General features: G+C 55.1%; 1 pseudogene; it reads right to left on the bottom strand.

The window, feature by feature from the left end:
* Window positions 1–4,307: 4,307 nt before the first annotated feature.
* On the bottom strand, window positions 4,308–16,118 carry LOC122153554 (annotated as a pseudogene).
* Window positions 16,119–22,617: the final 6,499 nt, after the last annotated feature.

Raw genomic sequence — 22,617 nt, 5'->3', positions numbered from 1 at the left:
TCTCGTTGAATGTGTCCTTCTTGCCCGCATCGAAAACATTTGAGACGGCGCCGCTGCGGTGGTCGTTGTTGCTTGTCGGGTGGGCGTAATGGAGCTAGGGCTACAAGGGCTTGGTGCTGGGCCTGAATCAAGTCCTTCCCTAAGTCTCGAACTGCCTCTACCAACATAGCCTGGGGGCCTACAGGCACTCTGCTCATACGTTCCAGCATCTGCTCTATGGTAGCATTCCCAGGCAATGTTAGTATAATAGACTTTGTTGCTGGGTTAGTATTTTCTAAAACACGCTGCCTGAGGAGCGCAGGTTTCATCCAGTCTTGAACGTCTGCCTGTTCTATAGCTGCCGTTACTCGATCAATGAACTGTGCAAAGGTTTCATCTCATCCCTGCTCTATTGCCATATAGGATGGAGATGGGGGGACTGTTTTAACTGCAGCTATAGCTAGCCTTGCTGTACGCATGGCCTCCATGCAGACATCTGGGCCTTGCTGTATTTGAGCATCTATGGTAATATATCGGCCCACTCCCATTAGCTGTTCCACAGTTACCCCAAACAGTGGGTCATTTTGGTGTCTGGGTTGATGAGCTGCTATTTCACAGAGTCGTTGCCAGTGGGCCTGCCATAGTAACAACTGAGATTGGGTCATAATCATTTTCATAAGAATCTTAATATCTTCCTGACACAAAATGGTTCCCCCCCATACATAATTTAATAACTGCTTCTTGGGTTCACCATGTAACCCCGATTCATTGACAGTACTGTGCAGCTGGGAAAGCATTTTCCAATTCAGTGGAGTATAGGTCCCATAAGCAGCTCCATTTCCAGCCAAGTCAAACTGGACTGGAAATGCCAGATTCTCAGAGAGGATATCAACAACGTCATATTGCTTATCCTCTGCCGCCTCACGCATGACATTCCACCAGTCAACATGATATATCCAGCCCTGTGCTTTTGCTGTAGCAGATTGCACTGGGCGGCCATCTTCCGTCCCCCCCTCTTTTACCGAGGTCGGGGGGGGGGGGGGCGGGGCATGACTGTAAAGATACTGGGTGGGGGCTGGCCTCCGGACTTTCCCTATTCACATTAACTGTAACTGGCCCTCCTGTTGATGGTACAGGAATACGATCACTGTCAAAGAGCATAGAACCGGATGCCTCACTATCTGGGGTAATAGTGGAACTTCCCCCCCCCAACTTTGTAGTTGCTACAGCTGCAATGTTCTTTTCAAGCTGATACCGCTTAATATTATTCACCACCTCCCGCCATGGTTTCATCATTTTCCTTGCAGCTTTATCATCATCAATTACCATATCCCATAAAATATCACCTAATCGTCTCCACTCGTCAACATCAAAAAGAGAATTAGGGTCCTGAAAACATCCTTTGACCCTCCCTAATGCTACTAAACCCGCGAGTGATTTTATACAATCCACTCCCCACTTTTCTAAAAAGCACTGTAATAAATCCAGGGCTACCTCCTGTTCCATCTCGTCAACCTGGTGCTCCTTGTTTAAGGCACCTCCGGTCCTGTGCTCCCTGGATAAGGCACAGTACCGTTACTGCCGACCCACCCCTGATTAAGGCACCGTCGGCCCTTTGCTCCTAAAAAATACTCCCGCCGCCGGCCTGTGCTCCCTGTTTTAGGCACTAAAAATACTCCTGCCGGCCTGTCTCCCTGTTTAAGGCACTAAAAATTTACCCCCTTACTTTGATATGTTGCTGATGCTCCGTGACTAAGGCACCAGGTGCAGCTCTTGCCAGCAGCCCTTGCAGAGAGTGACCCTCTATCTTGGTTCAGCTCCTCAGAACGACCCGTCGGAGGCCCACTGTCCGATCGTCCTTGATTCGGCTAGGCGCTGCTGTCTCTGATGTTTCCCCGCGTTTTTTCTGCCGCCGCTGTATGCAGCGCCTTTCCGCGTCAGCTTCCGGCGCCCCTCTGCGTCAGTTCCGGTGCCCCCCCCCTCCACTTCCGGGCCACCCTGCGCTCGCCTCCAGCGCCCCCCGCGTCCACCCCCGGGGCCGCTCAGCGTCCGCCTGTGGCGTCCCTTCGCGTCCGCCCCTGGGGCTGCTCAGCGTTCGCCTGTAGCGTGCCTTCACGTCTGCCCCTGTGGCTGCCGCAGTCGCCTCCTTACCACGTTAGTTCCGGCGCCTTTCCGCTTCCGTTCGCGGGGCCACTCACTTCTGTCTCGGGGCCGCTCTGCCTCCGCTCTCTGGGGCCACTCCGCCTCTGCTCTTGGGGCCGGTCCAGCCGGCTTCTCTCCGCGTGCTCTCCCTGGGCTGCCGGGCTGGTGCCTCTCCGTCTCAGCTCGTGGACCCTGGACGCTGCTGTATTTGGTGTTTCTCTGGGTCCGTTCTCGAATTCCTCGGTCGTTGCTGTTTTCTGGGTCCGCCGCTCCGTCCGTGTTCTTCTTCTATGCAGGTCCTGTTCGGGCACCATCTTGCGGAGCCGCGGACGAACGACACGCCAGACAGGTTCAGTGTGATAGAGCATCAATTCAACTTTATTTCCGGGTGCATATATTTATACAGACAATGCTAATTATTATGCCTACTAGTCACTAGCTGATTGGCTTAAGCTCTAAAGGTCGTATTCGCACGGTCCACCTACTTGCGGTTAGCTTACAGCACAAGCTTCTCATAACACTAAGTTTCTCAGGCCACTATTTCTAATTCCTCTTGACTTGTTTTTGATACACAACAGTACCATAACACAATGTTTCTCAGACCACTGTTACCGTAACACTAGGTTTCTCAGACCACTATTTTGAATTCCCCTTAACCTGTTTTCGACACACCACAGTACACAAGGCCGAAGCATCCTTGACATTCCTCATGTATCAGCAGCTGCGAGCAGCTGCAGGCAAACCCTAGTGAGGCCCAGCATCAGCAGCTAGAGCAGGCTCTGATCATACAATTGCTCGGTGGGCTCAGGACCCTTGTCTCTGAGCCATTCTCCAACACGTCTCCTTCTATCAATTGTGCAGTGCTGGGGGTTTTGATGAGAGAAGCCAAACCCTGCCCTACAGTCCCCAGTATCCTCTAGCTTCATCTTGGCTCGACAGAATATGATCTTTCCTGGTGAGGGAGACTCTCCAGTCCTACTCTGTTTCAGTTTGTCAGGGGCCCTGAGAGTATTTTTCCTGTATTTTGGCCAAACCCGAAAATCCCAGTTCGCTATCCTGATCGGAGCCCGGATCTATCCTCTCATCAAACACCTGCCTGTTTTCTTGCAATTCATACTGGAAGATTTTCTCTCAGTCTAGTGAATTTGGCAAAATTGCATGAAGCCTCTGAGGAGTGTTATGTTCAGCAGTGAGATGACTTTGCAAGTTTCTTATCTGCTCTTGCAGCACTCAATTGTCTCTTTCTCTGCTTGCTTTTCCTTTCCAGCCGCAATTAACGCAGCCCCTAGAACAGCACAGATGGTTGCTTTTCCTTTCCCCAATCCCAGTTTTCACTCCTTTGCCAAAAGCGTGATCCTGTCCACCAATGCTTGCCAATTCTTTTGGGCCCAAGGCATGCCAAGAGGAGAGGACAGGGATTTATAGCCCTTCAATTTCTCAAGAAGGGGCTTCTCTGCTATTGTTGGATGCCCAAATCGATCCCGATAACAACTGTTACACAATACAAAAGGGTTACTCTAAAGTATTCAGCCTAGTGTGGTTACGGACCCAGTGTGGATCTTTCCAAGAAGATCCACTGTCCTCTCTCCTGTCAGGCACTTCCTTAAAGAAGGGGCCATGCTAAGGGCCCTGATCCCTTCTGGTTGGATCAGTATCACAAGGGCATCCTGTCCGTGACGACAATTTAGAAATGCTGCAGCCCAAAAGAAGCTGTTCAAAACAGCCTCCCTCCCCTTGGGACCTACGACCAAGTTTGAGATACCCTCATACTGAATTGAGGTGAAACACCACCAGCCAACCCGTTTAACAATTTATTAATACAAAAGACATGGCAAGTGGTGAGATACAAATACTCAATGGCAACTTCTTAACTAGGTAAACAAGTCCCATGCTTACTTGGAGCTAGTTACAATTTGTTAAAGAAAGGAGAAGAGAGAAAGAGAGAGAGACAGAGACAACTTGTCTGTTAGGTTTCCCTTCCCTCCTTAATACAATGCTTAAGGAACCGTCCTGGATCTTTGTGGCCAGCACAAGTAATTAAGAACCTGGGCGTCACAAGGATGAGGCAGGTCTTAATATTCAGAGCATATCCACGCCTGTACTTATTGTTGTAAGATGTTTCAAGACTCCCAGCAATGTACATTTTCGGTTACAGTCCCTGTATATGCACAAGACTAGTGAAATACTCAAGCTGTCTGAGAGAGGGTATTGACATAGCCAAAGCTTCAGCATGATGAGGTTCTGCAAAATCAAGTTCTTTCACATAACGGTTTTTATTAACTTTATGCTCCACCTTCCTGCATGGAGACTCCATAGGAGACAAGAGGACGGCAGAGTTTGGATCACTTGGAGTTAAGTCCACTAGGGTAGCAGAATCACGGACGCTTCCAAGAGAAATTTCACCCAATTCCTTCAGTGAAGCAGGTGGGATTAGAGGGCAGGCATCTCGAGCTCTGAAGATGTTCTGAATGAGCTACTCCGCATCTAGGCTCCATGGCACCAGGTCAGTTGGGATGGCCTGTTCCACCATCACCTTGCTGATTTTCTCCTCCTCCTGAGAAGAAGTTGTTTTTCATCCAGAACATTTTCAAGCATCTCTTGATACACAGCAGAACTGGAGGGAGCTGGATCGCTCGACCCAGAAGTTGTGGCGGTCAAATGCTCTTCAAATGAGTCAGTCCCGTTAGCGGTGTCCTCATTAAGAAGCAGCCCACTGTCTGCCACCTCCTCCAGAGCTTGGTCCTCCGTGGTGAGGCTGCCTGGCATCGTGGCACACAACGCTAACGGCTTCCCCTCTGAGTCCTACGTGGACTCCAGGCACTGCTCATCTCTCACAGAGCTCTTCTGAGCCATCCCCAGGCCCTGCAGCAAAGCTTCCAGTTTCTTGTTTGCAATGCTTATGGCTATGAAGTATTTCTGAATTATTTTGCCTTTCTCAGCCAAGCTGTTTCTCATGCTTTCAACAGCCTGCTGGAGTTCGTGACTTTCCCTTCTCGCTTCCCAGAAGTGCAGCTCCAGCTCCATATGCTTACACTCTTCCTCAACCCAGTCTTCCTTCATCCGTGCCAGCTGAGCCTTGAGCTCTTCTATTTCTGTTTCCCTGCAGCAAAAGCAAAATGCAGTGGCAGTGCTGTGGACGGTCAGTGAAAGAGTGCAGCGCTTGCCGTCTGGCCTCCTGCCTCGCCCTGGAGGCGATGGGAAGCGGCTGCCCGGATGCGTCCCCCGTGCCTGCCAGCAGCTCGGCACCTGCAGCCAGAGCCAACACGGGCCTCGGGCACAGGACGGCTCGGGGCTGCAGCCCCCCCTTGCTTTGCACCCACCCAGCCCCGCGTGGGGCCAGGGGCTGCTGCCTTGGCCTGCGAGGAGTGGGGAGAGGGGGCCCCCACGTGAGATCCAGCCCGCGCAGATGCGAGGTCGGGCGATGCGAGCGGGACCAAGAGCTCCCTGGGCCTCTGGCCCTGGGGCTCCGTGCAGAGCCCGCTCTGTGCCCGCCTGGGTTGTGTGTCACTGCTTTGCTTCGCGTCCATACAAAGGGCTGTTGTGAACCATTCAGTCCCCAAGGGGCAAAACCACCAGTGGGCACGCTGGTGTGTGTAAGAGCTTTTCTTTCACTAGGGGAGAAGGGGGACATTGGTAGCCATCTGTCTCTGAGCGAGGTGGAACAGGAGATGGAGCAAATACATGGTTGCAGGTAAAAACCGCTTGATGTAGAAAAGGTCGCAGTGCTAAATCAGCCTGGTAAAAAACTACTCTTTAAAAATATTCTATTGGGCAAGTTCAAAGAAAGGGAAAAGAGACAAACAGCTGTATTAACTAAGCCGCATGGTACGTATGCACTGAGCATCACGATGAAACCTGAAACAACTAATCAGTCTGATCATATTTCAATTTCTTCATGAAATCTTTACATGGTCAGAAAATGAGGAAAAGGTCCTGGATTCCCACCCCAAAACGCTCCTGAGTAAATCGTTCTAACTCTGGTTTCTGAAGTGAAATATACCTTTCCTGAAGTTTGCTCTCAGACTCCTTCAGCTTTGTTTTCAAATGCTGTACTGTAACTTCTTTCTGCTGCAGATGACTCAAGTACTGCTCTCGGTTTTGTGGCTCAATGCTGTGGTTGTCACCACAAGAAATGTATCTCCCTGATCGCCTGGAAAGGGAAGAAACCCAAACCGTCACAGAACATCACTCCTAGAGGTCTTCAGTCCTGCCAAAAAGAGACTTCCCATAGACCGATACAAAGCTTGACTCGTTTGGGGCTCCCCAGTGTCCTCACAAGAGGCTCCTCTGGAAAATCAACATCCTTGAGGAAACAGCTGGTTTGTGGCTGTCGTGCAGAGTTTACTATCTGCTGTCCTTGGTTTCAGTGCCATGCCATCAAATGAGACATTTAACTTTAAAATACTTTTACAACAAAAACTTTTTAGAACTAAAAAACCTTCTTTTTTTTTTTTTTTCCAAATACAGCTCTTTTTTTGTTTCTTTCTCGTATCACAGTTCTCATCTGTGTTAGTGTTGCCTGAGAGCATAGTGTTACCCAAACTGTTTTAACACTCACAATACTGATGCTGTATGTATTAGCTGCAAGACCAGACCTACTCGTCTACCTCTGCACTAGCAACACTTGCACTATCCGGAAAAAACTGCTGTGCTTACTCGAGAGAGAAAGATCTTTTGCTTCCAGCAGCAGACATGGGGACTTCATGTGCTGAAATAGTGCCTGTGCTGCTTGGAGAGATGAAATTGGCTTCACTCCCTGGAAAGGAAAAGGGAAGATTGGAAACATGATGGAAAGTAGAACACAAAGACTGTTTTCAAATAACAGCAAATCACAAGCATTCTCCCTTTGTGCGTGCTGGGTGAACTTTAGAACTTGCATGAATTTTCAACCATCCCTAAGGGCAAGCACTGGATTTTCAACATGGCTTCAGAACTGGCACTTCCAGAGGAGCAGGAGAAACATCTGGACACGAACCCCTGATGCTACAGAAGCCATGTTAGGACTCGGTGGGGATGTCTTGCACCCCCCATAGCCGGGACCCGTGTCTTCACAGCCTTAAAGAGGGTGAGACATCCACCAACCACCCTCACCTTCTGGCAGCTCTTAGCAAGCGGTCTGAGGATCAGCCCTGTTCGGATTTAACCCAACACTTTCCCAGCCTCCCCATGTGCCAGCGTTGGGATCAGCCCCTGTTTCTCTGTGCCTCTCGTTCAGCCCAGCCCAGATATTCCTCGGCCCGAGCTGAGTGCTGAAATGCACAGCCCAGCTCTGCAAAGGGTAATCCCAGGGGCCCAGTTTCGCCACCGCTAATCAACTCCATGCCAGTACAACACCCCTGATGATCAGACCCAAGTAGCCACAGCTGGAACCAAATCAGAGCCACCTGCAAGTCTGCAAGGGAAGGGAGGGAAAGCAGCAAAGCCTCTTCGTGTCACAGAGTATTTATATAATTCCTACAGATGCAGCTGTCAGTGACCCTCCTCCTTGGGGAACCAAAATGACCGTGGGACACAATGTCTGAAGCTTCCACGTCTTTTCCTGATAAACAAAATGCTCCCATCTAAGAGACTAAGATACTAAATGCTCTCTTGGTATCACGGTCCTCCCAAATCTAATTTTCCAAGCAAGACCCGAATGGGTAAACACATCATACAGATTTCATACCTCTGGTGTTCAGGCCCCCATATCATTCCACCCCTTTAAAGATGCCAGCAGCTTTCCAAAGCCACGTCCTGGCTGTGGCACAGAGAAGAGGAGCCCTAGCCAAGAGTCGTCTCTGGTTAAGTAGAACACATCATAACCAGATGTCGCTATCAAAAGCTTTTTGAGGAAACGAGCCTTAATAATTGAGCCGCCTGGCTTGCAGCGTAGTGCTGGGAAGGGCTGCCGAGCTAGGCACGGCTGGTAAGAGTGAGCAGAGCCTGAAAATGGAACCACCCCAAAGGCTGAGCTTTCTGAGAGCGTGAACTGCATCTGAGACCCAGCGATGTGTCTGCAAAGCATAAATTAACCTGTCTGGCCCCAATTCTGAAAACAGCTACACACAAGCTTAACTCTGAGCACAGGAGACTACTTTTGCTTAAAATTAGGCATGTGGCTATTTACAGGCTCTTCAAGAACATTTTAAAAATTAAAGGGGTCACTGCCAGTATCGGTTCCAAGTGTGCTACTTATGCTCAAGCCAGCTCTGCGTAGAGCAGAGCTCAACAGCACTGGTACTAGGAGAGCTTGAAAAATATTTTCTCCCATTTGGTAAACATCCCTAAGAAAAACATCATGGCATCTATCCATAAAAATATTAATTGCAACAGATTCTCCTGGGTAATTGGGACTTCTGTCTTAGAAACACCCTACCAAAGCGGTGAAACTCCGTGCCTAGCAGCAGTGCGGGCAGGAGCCGAACACGGCCTCTCACCTCTCCTAACGCCGCTCTCCCGGCTGACAGCTCCCTAGGGATGCCTGTTGACTGGTTTTGTCGCTGGGACAACGTGATTGCAAAAGCTCACACGTTTAAGCCCCAGAAGAGCCCACCGAAGCAGCGTTAACCATGAAAGAGGTTAGCATTTCTCAAGAAACACATTCTTTTGTCCCACCCGTGCGGTGCAGCCATTGCACCCACGTTTGGGTGTGGAAGTGGCCCGCGTTTAACTCTGCTCTTTGCACTGTGTGCAAGGATAATGACACAGTACAGTGTCCATATATCCCACTGCATTCAGAGTGCTGATGGGTAGAGCAGATTAGGTATATTTGCTCTACTGGGACAGGATGCAAGCACTGAAACATCACGACATGTGTGTTGAGACAGCATATACATTCCTTACACAGGGCCACACAATAGCCCCACATGGATGCCTGGTGTATGGCATCCCAGTCTGCTATTTCTGGCCATGTCAGGTGGTCGGATACCTTTTTGGATGGTCTCCTGGCCTTGCTATTAACATTTTGCTTGTACTAGACCGTTGAAGATTTTTCCTCCTATAAGAATAAAGCTCAAACCTGCCTGTGTGCATTTATTGTCCATTGGCTTTCTAAATGGTAAGATTACAGTATGGGAAGAAAGGAAAAAGGTCAAGGAATATCTGTGACAGGAACACTGCCAGCTGACCACATGAACAGGATTCCTACAACTCAGGATGTAGATGAGCTTATGAAAGTTTAGTCTTTTTGTGTAACTTGTTTGTATTTGCAACTTCAGCACTATTTCATAGCTGCCAAAGTCTAGATACCATGGAACTTAACTTGCCTCTCTTCTTACTGCATAAACATGACCTTGTTATGTATATACATACATCTATCAGTCCTGATGCTGGGTTTTTGCATATAGTCACACAGTGAAACACAGCTGTGAGTAAAACAGTGCTGACAGAGACAGCTTGTGCTCAAAACGTAAAGCACCTAAATTTGCTGAGCTTCCTTGCCTTCAAAAACATCCTGTCACGTGAGAAAGAGACCAAAATATGAACATGTATGGTCACCACTCTGCTGCAGCAACTAGAGGAATAACTGGAACACTGTCTCTGTAGATGGCTTTATTTAGAGAGCCCGGGGGGAGAGAGAGGGCCTGACTGTGTAAAAACACCCAGTAAAGCCATTAGAAACAGCTGAAAAAGTGGAGAGAATTCAGTTGTAATGCTCACTGTTGGAAGGACCCGCATGTTTAAGAGACTGAGATTAATTTATCCTAGAAACCTTTTACTCACAGCTACGTCTCTACTTCCCATCTTTAACAGCATAAGCAGTGTGTTTCAGGAAGCATTAATGCTGCTCCTATTCTATTTAATATGAGGTTGTTCCTGCGAGATTGTTTTTGTATTCTCCCTCTGCCCCTGTCTCATTCTCTCCACGACCATGAGGTCTAAAGTCAGTGGAAGAAGCTGAGGATGTGCCTGGGCATGCCGAGAAGCAGGTCGGCTTGAAAAGCACCCGACAGCTCGGTGCCTGGCTCCTCTCTAAGACCAGGGTGGGTGTTTCACACCGCACCAGAGATATCAGGGTCCACACAGGAGCAGCCCGAGGAAAGCTCCCTTCTGCTGCCTGCTTTACTGGGGAAAGGATCCAGCTAGGATCTGCAGGGCCACATTGAGCTTTGAACTGGGAGGAGGCTGCACATCCCCTCCCCATCACACCACCTGGGACACGCACAGCATCCAGCAGTAAGGACCGGACGAGGAGACGGGGTTCCCATCCTCCCAGCTTCTTCTCATGGCCCTCTGCAGGAGGTGGGATGCCTGCCTGTCTTCATTACTCCCTGCTACGTGCTGGAATCCAAACAGGCCTGAGTTCCCCACAGCTCCCACTTCCATCAGAAGACCCTACCCAAGATCTGCAACCAACACTTTCTCCTTGTCACACATAACACTACAGAACAGGACTGGCAAGTCCGTTTTACAGCTATTCTGCCTGTTACATTGCTACATTCACATGTGAAAAAGAGAAAAAAAAAATAATACAAACCTCTCTCAATGGGGTCATTAGAACGGTTGCTCTCACAAAGGTTGTTCAAGACCAGGTCGGGCTCAGCAAAGACCTGCTGAGCAAACGCCCGAGCTGCCGACTTCTCACAGGTCTCCTCCCATGCCTGCAGCGGTTCTGTCTGCTGGCGTTCGCGAGGTTCCTGCCGAGACAACGCCGCCTGTGAAACATGCAGGCTTTAGCTGTCACTTCTCTGATCTGGAGGAACAACTCGGCAAACAACATAATGACTGAGGTCATCAGTATATGCAGCACCTGGTCCCTCCAGCCTCTATTTCTGCAAAAAGTGTTCACAGGAGAAAGTGCTGGAAAGCAGGCTCGCATGGCACCTGTGCAGTAGGAAAACCCCTGTGGGCTAGATGGGAACTTCTTCCTTGGTGTACTGGTTTTATTTTTGGTAAGCCTGGCAAGCGTCTGGAGAGTGGCCAGACTAAGCCTTTCCTGCTGCTTTAGTGTGCCCTGATCTCCAGACACGTGGCTTTACTGGCGTGGCAAACAGAGATGGCAGTTAGCCGTGGGGCAAGTGGAAGGTGGTCCAGGATTTTCTGCACTTTCCAGCATTCGTGGGTGTTTTTCTACCCTGTTTGTTATAACAAACGGGAAATCTGACTATATCCTTAGAAGGCAAGACTGACAAAACACATGTGTAAGGTTGAGTAAGAATGAATAATAAAGGCTTTCCTTTTCTGCTTACTCCTGATTGGGAATTACTCATATTGAGAGCTTGGAAATCACGGGTGCAGGTGCGCTACTACTTAGCTTTTAAGGTAGAAGGATACATTTTGGAATTTCAGAGCCTTGCGAGTATTCGTTTAGGGCATTATCATCAGGAACACAGCTAAGATAAGTGCTTGACTTACAACTGTACGAGGTACAGAAAAAAATTGCTCTCAGGCTTGCCTTCTTGATGAGCCATCTAAGGAGGCAAAGTCACCAGAGCAAGACTGCTTCCAAGAAAGCAGTCTGCTGCCTCGGTTCTGCCACAGAAACTGACTGCAGATAGGGGCTGTTTTGCTACAGGGTTTGTGAGCCCAGCTTTGCCTCATACCTCTCCTTTGTCGGCTGCCCTGGCCATGGCTCCTCCGCCCTCTGCCAGGCCGCAGAGCAACGAGGGTGGTCGCTCAAGGGGCACGTCTGCCTGACCTACCACATCCGCCTCTATTCCGTGGTCCCCAGGCTCATCTGAACACAGCTCTGGAAAGCAAAGGCATAAGGAATGACACGTGTTGAGGTCAGATGAGCTTTAACAGCCACGACTCTGCCTGTTGATTCCGCAGGCCAAATTACATGCCAAGAATGTGCTGCAAAATGATTCCTCTGAAGGAAACTGGCAAAACCCTGCACCCCAAGTGAGGAGCGACCCTCTGATGCCATCTGCTGCCCCCTCGGGAAGGGTCCCGGCAGCACTGTCACTCAGCAGATGTCGGTCATCACAGTCCAGAGCTCCGGCTCTCACCATGAAGAACATGCACGTTCTCTTCCTACCTCGGCCAGAAGAGCCCTGGAGGTGAGAGCACACCTGAAATGTGGGCACTTGGTCTGAACCGGACCTGTCTCCTACGGGAGAGCTGAGAGACCTTGCTCAGAAAAGATGCGCTACAGAGGCCACGAGACAACGTGCATCAGTCAGGCCGTAAGAGACCAAAACTTTCAGCGCAGACCACCTCGTTCTGGGAGAAACCCAGTGCCAATGGAGAAAAGCCTGGGGGCCGCCGGGCAGCAGTGCAGCAGGCTTGGCAGGGCGCCGGCAGTGGCACTGTTCACAAACCTCAGGCCACGTCTGAGGAGCATCTGGAAAGACCAAAGCAAGAAGCCCTGGCCTGTGTGCCAGGAGGTGCACTGAAACTGAAGAAAGGTCATCTAACCTCTGGGAAAGGTCACCCTAATTCACCCCGTGTGTTAAGGTTCGAAGCGGTGAATTCCAGGATGTTACAAGGGCAACGGTTAGAGAACCGCAACCCAAGGGGACGCTCCCAAATGCCCCATGAATCGCCTTTTCCAGGTTCATCTGGACCCACGTGCTTTGAGTTGGACCTGAAATTCAAAGCTTTACAGCATTCTACCTGTCTGCACATCAGCGTGCTCTCTGCTGTCCTCAGGCTCAGGCGCTTTGGGCTCCAGCTGCTTCTGGGTTCTCTTGCTGCTTGGGCTCCCTTGCTGCTTGGCCAGGGTTCTATTGCAGTCTTCTTCTCGGTGCCTTTGAGCCTGAGGACAGCAATGTGGGATACTCTGGGCAGGCAGCAGGAAAAAGAATCCATCCCAGATTACTTTCCGTGTGGAAGTGGTAATCCTTCTCCCCACAGGGAAATGAAGACGATGGCCTTTGGCCCCACAGACTTGCAGTTCAGGGCCACGAGCCTGAGGAGGGGGGAGTCATGTTCTCTGTGCCCCACGGGGGTTTTTGCTCCCAAGGCTGGGGCTGCACCCAGCTCCTCGGGACCTGCCCACAGGGCACTGCCCCAGCACCCTTCTCGGGTGCTGTGTGGTCTAGAAAAGCCACAGCTGGGCACCAGTCACTGGCGTGGAGCACAGGGGACACGGGCTGCCCGTCTGTGCTCTCTGCCCCGGCACTGGAGATTTCTGCCCAAACCCCACCAGGGAGAAAGAGGCCTCTGTCTTGATGGCTTCCCATCCCAGAAAAGCTGCCCTTCCTCTCCCGAGGCCTCTCCCACCCATACACAATGCCAAGGTGGAGAAAGGTAGCCACTGCTTACTTTTGCCTGGCACTGAACCAGAGTCTCGATGATCTGGGCAGCCATCGTCACCGGCTAGACAAGAGAACAAAGGCCAAGTGGGAGACGCTCCTCTGATGGTCTGTGCTAGAAAGCAGCGTCACTCCCGTGAGCCAGCTGGAACGACTTAGACACTTACAGATCTGCAGAGGCCCAAGACCGTCACAAGGAGATTAAGCGAGGGCAGTGTGGTCACTCGTGTTCCCTGGGCTGTGCTGCTTTGCCTGTGCACAGGGAATGGACAAAGGGAGAGCTCTGTGTCACTGAGCCTGGCTTTGCCCTCTCCCCTGCCAGCCCGTCCAGCACCATTTGCATCCAAACAGCCAAAGAAGAAGTCCAGGCGCAAAAGGGGCAAGTGGAGACAGCTGGATCTTGACTTGCCGTTACTTTCCCAAGGCAAGGCTGAGCAACTCGGGCAGTGCTGCCCCGCAGCTGCCCCAGCAGTGCGGGTACCTCTGCCCCAACCCTCGAGCTGCCTTGCAGCTGCAGCTGGAGCATCCCACCAACGGCCACGGTGGCACCAGAGGTTTGCTACTCCAGCAGGGCTTACCTGAGGATGGCGTCCAGCCAGAGTTCTTTCACCTCTTGCGAGCTGCAGGAGACAGGAGAACCAGTGTCACACCCCACTGCCACCAGCTAGGTGTTGTGCAGTTTTCCCTCCGGAGAACAAAGTCAAAGCCAAGGAGGGTCTGCTCATGATGCAGCCTCGTCTCTCCAGGAGTCCCTTTTGATGCTGCAACTCTGCAGCCTTTGGGATGCCCCTGAGCTGAGGAGCGCTGTCGCAGACACGGGGCTTCTCCAGAGCGGGGAGCGACAGCCCAGCTCTGCCAGAACTGCACCTGGGTTTTCCTGGGAGCAAACGGGACCGCCTGTCTGCACACAGCCCCCGCCTCAGCCCACGCCTTGCCTCACCCCTTTGACAGCGCACACCTTGTGCACGGGCTGTTTCCAGAGGGGAGAGGCTCAGCTCGGAAAAGAAGCCGAGCTGCAAAACGCTTCCCAAGCAAAGCGGTGCCTCTGCTTTCCCTCCCCGCCCCGTGCCGTGGACCTGAGGAGCCAGCTGGGCTCTGAAGGCGAGCACTGGGCCAGACAGCCCAACGCCTGGGTGACACGTCACCACGACTCACCCAAAAGTGACCCCGCAGAGGCTGGTGGGCCAGACGAGGATGAGGGTACAGCTGCAGTCCAGGCCCAACGCTGCGTCTTCTTGTGCACACCCGCACGCCACCTCCTCCTGGCACAGCACCCACAGCTCGCCGAGACGCACCCTGTGCTGCAGCCAGAACCTGGTGCCACATCTGCAGCCAGGAAGAGCAGGGGCTGATGGTGAGCTTGCCTTCTGGGGGGGGGCACCCATGGAAATCCTCCTTGGGAGAGCCACTGCAGCTGACAGAGCCCTGGGAAGGGCTGCCCAGCTTCACAGCTCACCCAAATCGGCAACATCCTTGCCGGCGACACCCCCTGACCCTTGTAGCCCTGGTTTCTGAGCGGCCGACCCTCCCCAGAAATCCTCCCTGGGACTTTCTGGGCCATTGGAGCAATGGCCAGCCCGAGAGGGCTTTGTGAGATGTCTCCTGAGGGCTGGCATTGGAGGCAGGAGGTGGGAAGAGAGAGTACTGCCATCCTCTCTTCTTACCTGCGCTTGGCAAAAGCAAGGGCGTCTTGGAAAAGCAGGAGGTCTCTCCTCCTCGTCCTCCCACGCCAGGTCACCTCCACACAGTTGCAGCGGAGGAGCTCGGGATGCCGTCGGGACACGAGGGCACCCGGCTGGCTGCCACCAGAGCCGCCCCTGCAAAGGACACGGTTGCGGGCGTGAGGCACGCGGCTCTGCCGGGAACAGGCCGTGCCCGGTGCCAGAGGGACAGAGCAGGCACGCACCGGGAGAAGCAGGAGGGCAGCTGGCCCATCGTGCTGCGGCCAGACAGACACTTGGGCTGTGGAAGCGCTCAGCAAGGGGAAGAGCCAGGCCCCGCAAGGCCTTCCGAGGCTGGGCAGCGATGTCCCCGTGCCAGGGTGCTCCTGCCAGAGCCCGTCTCTCCCCAGCACTGCCCGCGCCAGCACAGTGCCGCACCGGGAGACACTGGTGTCCGTGACACCACTGGTGCCCCTTGTGATGCGTGGGAGGCCACGCCCAGGGCGGGGGCACACAGCGGGCGGGGGGGCTCCAGGGCACCAGGAGCTGCTCCTACTCGAATGGCGTTTCCCACACTCCCAGCAAACAACAGGAACTCCCTCCAAGCTGAGGGCCCTGAACAAGGCAGAAAGCTGCGGGCAGGAGTCCCCTCGGAGCCAGGAGAGACGCTCTGTGCCCGGCCCCTGCCAGCTGAGCCAAGGCCTTCCAAAAGGCCCTTCAGCACCTCGGCTCCTGCTGCCGCCACCTCTCCGCGCATGGTGATGTTCAGTCCTTCCACCTGGTCCTCCAGACTGGGCCCAGGGCTCAGGCCAGCCTTGGAGAGACTCTGCGCTGCAGAAAAATGGGTAACAGCCTGGATTTCCTGCTCCCACCAGGCTGCGCACAGGCAATCCTCGGCAGCAAAGCGCTGACAGCTGTGCTTAGGGAAGACACAAGAGCGGTGAGCTGAGGTCCCGGTGAGCACGCCAGTGTCAGCCCAGCAGTCCCACCAAAGCTGTCAGACTCCCCCAGAGCCCAGCCCCTTTGGTGCCACAGTGCATTTCTCTGCTTGGGCTGGCTCACAGACCTCCTGTCCCAGGGCACGAGCATCACGCCACAGGCCCAGTGTCCTCGAAGGCACCTACCCGACATATTCTGCTGACGTCGGAGGCGTGTCCATGCCTGAGAGCTGCTCAGGACTCCTGGCAGGCAGCTACCGCAGTCCGTTTGCTGCCTTTGGAGCAAGCTGAGCTCCCAGGGAGCAGCCCCAGACTCTTCTCTCGGGGAGCGGGGCCTGAGCGGGGCAGGGGTGCTGTCATTTGCTGCCAAGTGAAAAGGGAGCAGCAGCGTCCCAGGGAGCAGCCCAGGGGAGCTGGTTCTCTTCCGAGGCCACCAAAGCAGCCTGCCTCTGCCCCCAGTTTTGGGGGAAATACAGAGTGGCGCAGAGATGTTCCTCGGTTATTCAGAAGAGGGGCTGGGGTGGCCTTGGATGCCTCCATGTGATCTCAGAGGGAACATGGTGGGTGTCAGCCCTCAGCATGGTCAGGCCTTGGTGATCCCAACCTGCTGCAAGTGTGTATCGGGGGGTTTCTGGGGGCAGGACATGGTGGCGTTGCATGGAGAAACTCCCGGGTCCCTTCCCGTGGCTCCAGTTTCCCTGCTTTCCTCTGGGATTAAAATCCCTGCTCAGGAAGGGAAGAGCAATGGAAGGGCAAGGGAGGGGAGGGGCTACCATTGAGGAGGAGAAGGTGTGATGGGGAGGAGGAGAGAAACGGTGGGGTGTTTGAATCCAGACACCTCCAGCGGAGAGATTGCCCTCGGATCCAGATCTGGTCCTGGCACGAGCCTTGCCGTGCCTGGGTCTGTCCTTAAAACAGGCTTGGGCAAGGGTGCCAGGTACCATCCCTGCTGCAGACTTTCACGTGCTCCCTTTTCCTTTCTCCTGGTACAGTTCTGGATCAGTGGTCGAAAGGGGTCACTACGTACTTCTGCAGCTGGGAGCAATGACCCTTCCCTCGCCAAAGGGTGGCACAGTTCTGCGAAACCATTTGCCTGATCTCCTGCTACATGGTGGTAAATTGGCTGGACTGCAAGGAGGAAGAGGTGGGACGTGCTGCTTTCCATGCCTGGGGCCGCAGTGGTGGGGTCTGTCTGTGCCCAGTGGGGTGTGAGCAGAGGGGTGAGGGGAGGGGGGCTCCCTGACGGGAAGTAGCCGAGTCCTGGGGCCTTTCTGCAGGGAGGGCTGGGCCACCAGCATGGGGAAAAGCTCTCTCTCCTCCTGAGTGAGCCCTTCTCCCGTGGGGCAGAAGGGAAAGGGAAACCCCTGCCAGCGGGAAGGGCAGGCCAGTGTTCAGGGGATGCTGAGCACTGGGCAGACCTTCAGCCCTCCAAGCAGAGCCTCTCCTTCCCTCTTCAGGACAAGCAGGCTGTCCTTGGGGCGGTGGCCGCCAGGACGGGGGTCCTTCTGCGTGAGGAGCAGCACCGCGAGCGTGCCTGGGAGCAGCTCCTCTGGCTCTTGCACCAAGATCAGGAGGTGCGAGACACTCCCCGGGTCAGCAAGGTGAGGTGTTGCGCAGGGCCCGGCGTGGCTGCTGGAGCGGGTCTGTGCCCGTGCCACGAGGCGCTGGGGAGCTGTGCGGTGCCAGGAGGAGCTGAGAAGCCCTTAGGGAAGGATCGGGGAGAGCAGAGAGGCCTGAGGCTCTTTGGGCAAGAAAAGAAAAACCCGGGGTGGGGGGCAGGAGGGAGGCAAGAATCCCTAGGGCTCATCTTCTCAGCAAGGGAGGCACTGCCACCTCCCTGAGCTGTGTGGGAAGAGCTTTGCCCTCATGCCCAGGGCCATGTCCAGTGCTGTCCAGTGAGAGGGGCGAGGTCTGCTGAGTGGGAAGTGCCAGGAAACAGAGTTGTCAACACCGGGCTCTGTTCAGAGGCAAGAGCCCCTCCTGGTGCTGCTCTGAGGGGAGGGCAAACAAGAAGCCCCGTGCTGGGGGGTGTGGGGTTTTCCCTGGGAGCTGGTGTTAAGGTCTCCCCTTATCCCAGTGGTGCTGGGTTTCTCCTTTGCCAAGTGCCTTTAGGTGGCTTTAGCCTCCTCTTCCTCCCCCATTCTGTTGTAGAATCCCCAGCTCTGTCCTGGAGGTGCTGGAGGGAGTTCAGACCCCAGTCCCACAGGGCATGGCTCTTGCCGTCAGCACTGCTGTGTACCGCCAGGTAAGGGGAGCCTGCGTCCTGCCGCTGGCCTGGGGCCCACACGTGTCATCGCCGTGGAGGGGAAAGAGCTGCCGGCTGGCAGGGCAGGGCAGGGCTGGGCAGGGCAGGGCAGGGCAGGGCAGGGCGGGGCAGGGCAGGGCAGGGCAGAGTAGGGCAGGGCAGGGCAGGGCAGGGCGGGGCAGGGCAGAGTAGGGCAGGGCAGGGCAGGGCGGGGCAGGGCAGAGTAGGGCAGGGCAGGGCAGGGCGGGGCAGGGCAGGGTAGGGCAGGGCAGGGCAGGGCGGGGCAGGGCAGGGCAGGGCGGGGCAGGGCAGGGCAGGGCAGGGCAGGGCAGAGTAGGGCAGGGCAGGGTAGGGCGGGGCAGGGTGGGTCAGGGCAGGGCAGAGTAGGGCAGGGCAGGGCGTCCCTCCACCGGGACCTTCCTGCAGGCCAGGAGCACGCCAGGATTTGTGATCCTTAGGGCTGCAGGAGGCCTGACCCTGGCTGTTTGGAACGGGCCCGAGGGGCAGCCCAATTCCCACAGCAAGTTCCTTCTTGGCCAAGCCACAGGAGCATTCCGGAGCGTCGGCACCCTAAGGACTGCCTTTCAACACTGCTCAGCCTCATCTCCCGGGCTGCTGCAAGCCTCTGTGTGTGCCCGGGGCCACTGTGGGGTGGGCTGGGTTTTGGCTGTGGGTCCCGTGCCCAGATCCCCCAGGGAGAGGAGAGCGGAGAGCACCGTTTGGTTTCAGTCCCTCTCAGCACTGACGCAACTTTCTCTAACATGGACCTTGTTCCCACAGCTCTCTGATGTGAGCCGGGAGCCTGGCCTGGCCCATCAGGCAGTGCTGTCCCGCTGCATTGTGCCTCAGGGTGAGGAGAGGAGGCTGGGCGATGCCCTGCTGTGCTGTGGCAGCTCTCTCCCTCTCCTTGGTGGCTGCTGGTAAGTGCCTGTAGCCGGGGCAGTCGCGTGGGGGGTTCTGGGCTGCACCATCGGACCGGTTTTCCCTAGAGGTACTATGGTCTCTCGGCTTCATGTGAGCTCCTGGAGCTGTGTGCTGAGCTGGTGGGGCCCTTGGGTGCTGGTGCTGGGTGGCTGTGGCTGAGGAAGGGCTGGAGGTGTTGGGTTTGGGTTCCTCGATTAGGGTGAACCCAGCTGTGGTTTAAGCCACTCTGGAGAGGGCTAGTAAATCCCCTTTCTGTTTTCTCTTCCTTTCTCCTCTGGCCAGCAAGCTGAGGCCACCTCTGAGCAGGGAGGAAAATCACAACCTGCTGTCAGTGTGCTGCCAGAGTGTCCTGGTCTGTGCTTCTGAGGAGCAGGTGAAGAAGGACAGAAAGACAGTGGGGGCAGCTGTGAGCATGCGGGTACCCCCCGGCCAGTGCCTGCCCACCTCTGGGTCAGGATCCCACCTCAGCTCACCCTGGCAGCCCCCGGGATGCAGAACCTCAGCTCTCCTTTCCTGATTTTAGCTTCTGCACGGGAGAAACCTGGAAGATCTGGGCCTGCTCAGAGAAACCCTTCTGGAGGCAGAGGTGACCTCCGCCGGCTTTGACTAAGTGGTCCCTGTGAGTAAGCATGGGGCAACAGGAAAAGTGTTGCGGGGGCAGAGAATCGAGGCCTTAGCAGGTGATAGGAGGTGGATGCCTTTGCTAGAGGAAAGTGGGGCTTTGGCTCCTTGCTCCAGGGCTGTGCGTCTGGCTGGGGCCAGGGGCTGAGCTGTGGCACAAGAGCCCCCAGCCACTGCAGCCTCAGGACAGGCAGAGAAGTGGGTCCTGATGGAGGGAAAGCCAAGAGCCAGCCCTGAGCTGGGCGAGAGCAGCCTGGGGGAAGGCTGGAGCGGGGAGATGCTGACCAGGAAGCAGCACCTGGCTCAGGGCAGAGGCAGCAGGAGAGAGCGGGGCAGCGAAGGCTGCAGTGCCAGGGCTTGGTGGGGCTGGGGGCTGTGCCAGGAAAGGGCCAGAGAAGAAGGGAGAGGGATCTCAGGGAGAAAAAGATTCCTGTTATGAGAGAGGTGCACCTTGCCCCAGGTCCTGAAGGGCTGGCTCACCTCAGCCAAGGAACAGGAACGGGAGAGAGCCCTGCGGGTCTGTGCCCACATGCTGGGTGCTTGCGAGGAGCGACTTGAGCTCATGGTGAGTAGGGATGCCTGTGTGCCCTGGTGCCCCGTTCCCATTCCTGGCCCCACAAGGGAGCCCTGCCTGATGGGGTGCTGGGTTTCGGGGCTCCTGGGATTTTGGGGCACCCCTTCTGTCTGCCCCTCTGCCCAGTCGCTGCTCAGGGAGCAGGGTGGGCGGTAGAGGCGAGCGGGTGCTGGGGCTGCCTGCAGCCCTTTTCCTGCTGCTCTCCCCTGCAGAGAGGATGTCCTTGCAAGCAGTTCAGCTCCCTGGTGGGGTTGCTGGGGTTTCTGATCACTGACTGCCTGGCCACATCCCACCAGAAGGCATTGGTCTGCCTTGGCTACCTTCTGCAAGTGCAGGGTGAGGAGAGCGGGTGCTTCCCAGCTTCGCTCAGCCTGATCCCTCTGTTCTGGCCTGGCACCATGGGGGTCCCACGGGCCGGGGCCCCATCCCCAGCAGGGCAGGGGGAGGCAAGGTGCTCAGCTGGTTTTGTGTCCCCACCCCTTCTGCCTCCCCGGCCATCTCGGGAAGAATCCCTGGGAGAGGGTTGCTGAGTCCCACCTCCCTGGGGCGTGTGTGAGGCTGGGTGGTCTGGGCCATCCCTCACTGCTGCCTGAGAGCAGGACATTGTCACCAATGCTGGCGACTGTTCCCCTCCACATCTGTCCCCCTCCGCGTTCCAGGAGAGACAGAAGGTGGCCAGACAACGCGCTGTGATGAGGTCCCCAGCGTTACAGAGCGCGTCTTCCCTCTCGCTGCCTGCCTTCAGCCTGGAGAGACAGGCAGCTACCCAGGCAGTCTCCAAACTCATCCCTGCCAGGGGAGAAACCTCCTGCTGAGCACAAGAGAGGAAACCAATGTGCTGCGCAGAGCAAAGTGGGCAGGGAGGAGGGCTCTGAGCTGCAGGCCCCGAGCCTGCTGCAAAGGGTTGTGTTTGAACCCTCTCCTCTTCGGGCAGCAGGGTCTGCCTGTGCTGAAGAAGTCACTGGGAGGTTTCCTGCCTCCCAGAGATGCTGGTGGTCTGTGCGGGAATAGGGGACGCAGCTGCTGGGAGCAGAGGCTGCTGGAAGCCTGAAGCCCCAGCAAAGGGTCCAAGGAGGAAGAGGCCTCTCTCCAGCCCGGGATTTGTCAGCCATTTATCAGGCTGGGGAAATCCTGCTGCCCCGAGTTCAGGAGGGCCCTGGGTTTCCCTGTGGCCTTCACTGCCACCGCTTGGGTTTTCCTTTATCGGTATCTGGGGCCAGAGATTGAGTTTCTGTAGATGTGACTTCTCTTTTCTCCTGGTGTTTGTTCCAGCCCAGACCATGAAGGTGGTGCCTCAGGCAGATGAGATCAGGTGCCTTTGTGAGGAGCTGAACATCCCAGACACTGAGACTGTGGTGGAGACCTGTACCAAAACGGGAAAGGTAACTGGCCCCAAACGAGCGGGGTGGGGGCCCAGCTCCTGGGGTCCTGCACATCTCTCTGCTCCCCTCCAGACTGTCTCTCTGTCAACAGAGCAAGCTGCCGGGACAGCTGGTGTTAGCAAGTAGCAGGAGCCTTTGAGGCAAGAGTTTCCCTTTAGGCGCGATGGAGCAGATACCACGATGTGTGTGTGTGTGTGTGCACGTCTGTGTGTGAGTGCTCTTGTCAGAATACAGATTTGGTATCTCAGCAAGCAGCATGGGGGAGACACTCCCACATGGGTTAGCTGCATCAGATGTAAACAGCACTATACGCACAGCAGGAGGGTCAAGTGATTGCCCTCTCCAGGGCTGCTGAGCTAAGAGTCCTGTCAAGCTTCCTTTCCTTCCTGAATTGCTGGAGCAGAGCTGAGACATGGTCTGTCCTCTTCCTGGCTTCTCTCCAGGCTGTTTGAAAATCATCCCTCCAGCATGGGCTACAGACTCTCTGACTGCCGTCCTGGACAGCTTGCTGCGTGGCCCACCCACAAGTGCAAGAGCAGCCTGGAAGTGGGTGTTTGTCTTCCTGGTGGAATGCAGAAAGGAAATACTCCAGGAGGTAACGGAGACCTTTTTCTCCATTTGACTTGGTCTTTTCTCCTGTTGGCTGTTGCAGTACACCCTGCTCAGTTGGCATGGGCTCAAGAAATGCTGCCTGTGTGCTGAGCTGAGGGGCTACTGATAGTTTGAGTCGTGCATCAGCACCTGCTCCAGCTGGCACCTGCTCCAGCTGGTGACCAGGATATGGGCACTTCTTGTCCAAAGTCTCCCACTGGTCCAGGTCCTTCCCATGAGTGAGGCACTAGGAGGTACCAACCTTGCCGTTCCTCCTCTTCCTTCAAGGTCACTCACAGTCCTCCCTGCCCTGGGACCCACTTCACGCTGCTCACTCTTCCCTGGTCCCCAGTTGCCTCTACTCTGAGCTTTGCTGGGCACGC

This window comes from Tyto alba, unplaced genomic scaffold (genome assembly GCF_018691265.1).
Source record: "Tyto alba isolate M040663 unplaced genomic scaffold, T.alba_DEE_v4.0 Super-Scaffold_200000105744, whole genome shotgun sequence".
In the NCBI taxonomy this organism is placed as follows: domain Eukaryota; kingdom Metazoa; phylum Chordata; class Aves; order Strigiformes; family Tytonidae; genus Tyto; species Tyto alba.
The sequence above is the reverse complement of the archived record's forward strand: the minus strand, read 5'-3'. Positions and strand labels throughout refer to the sequence as shown.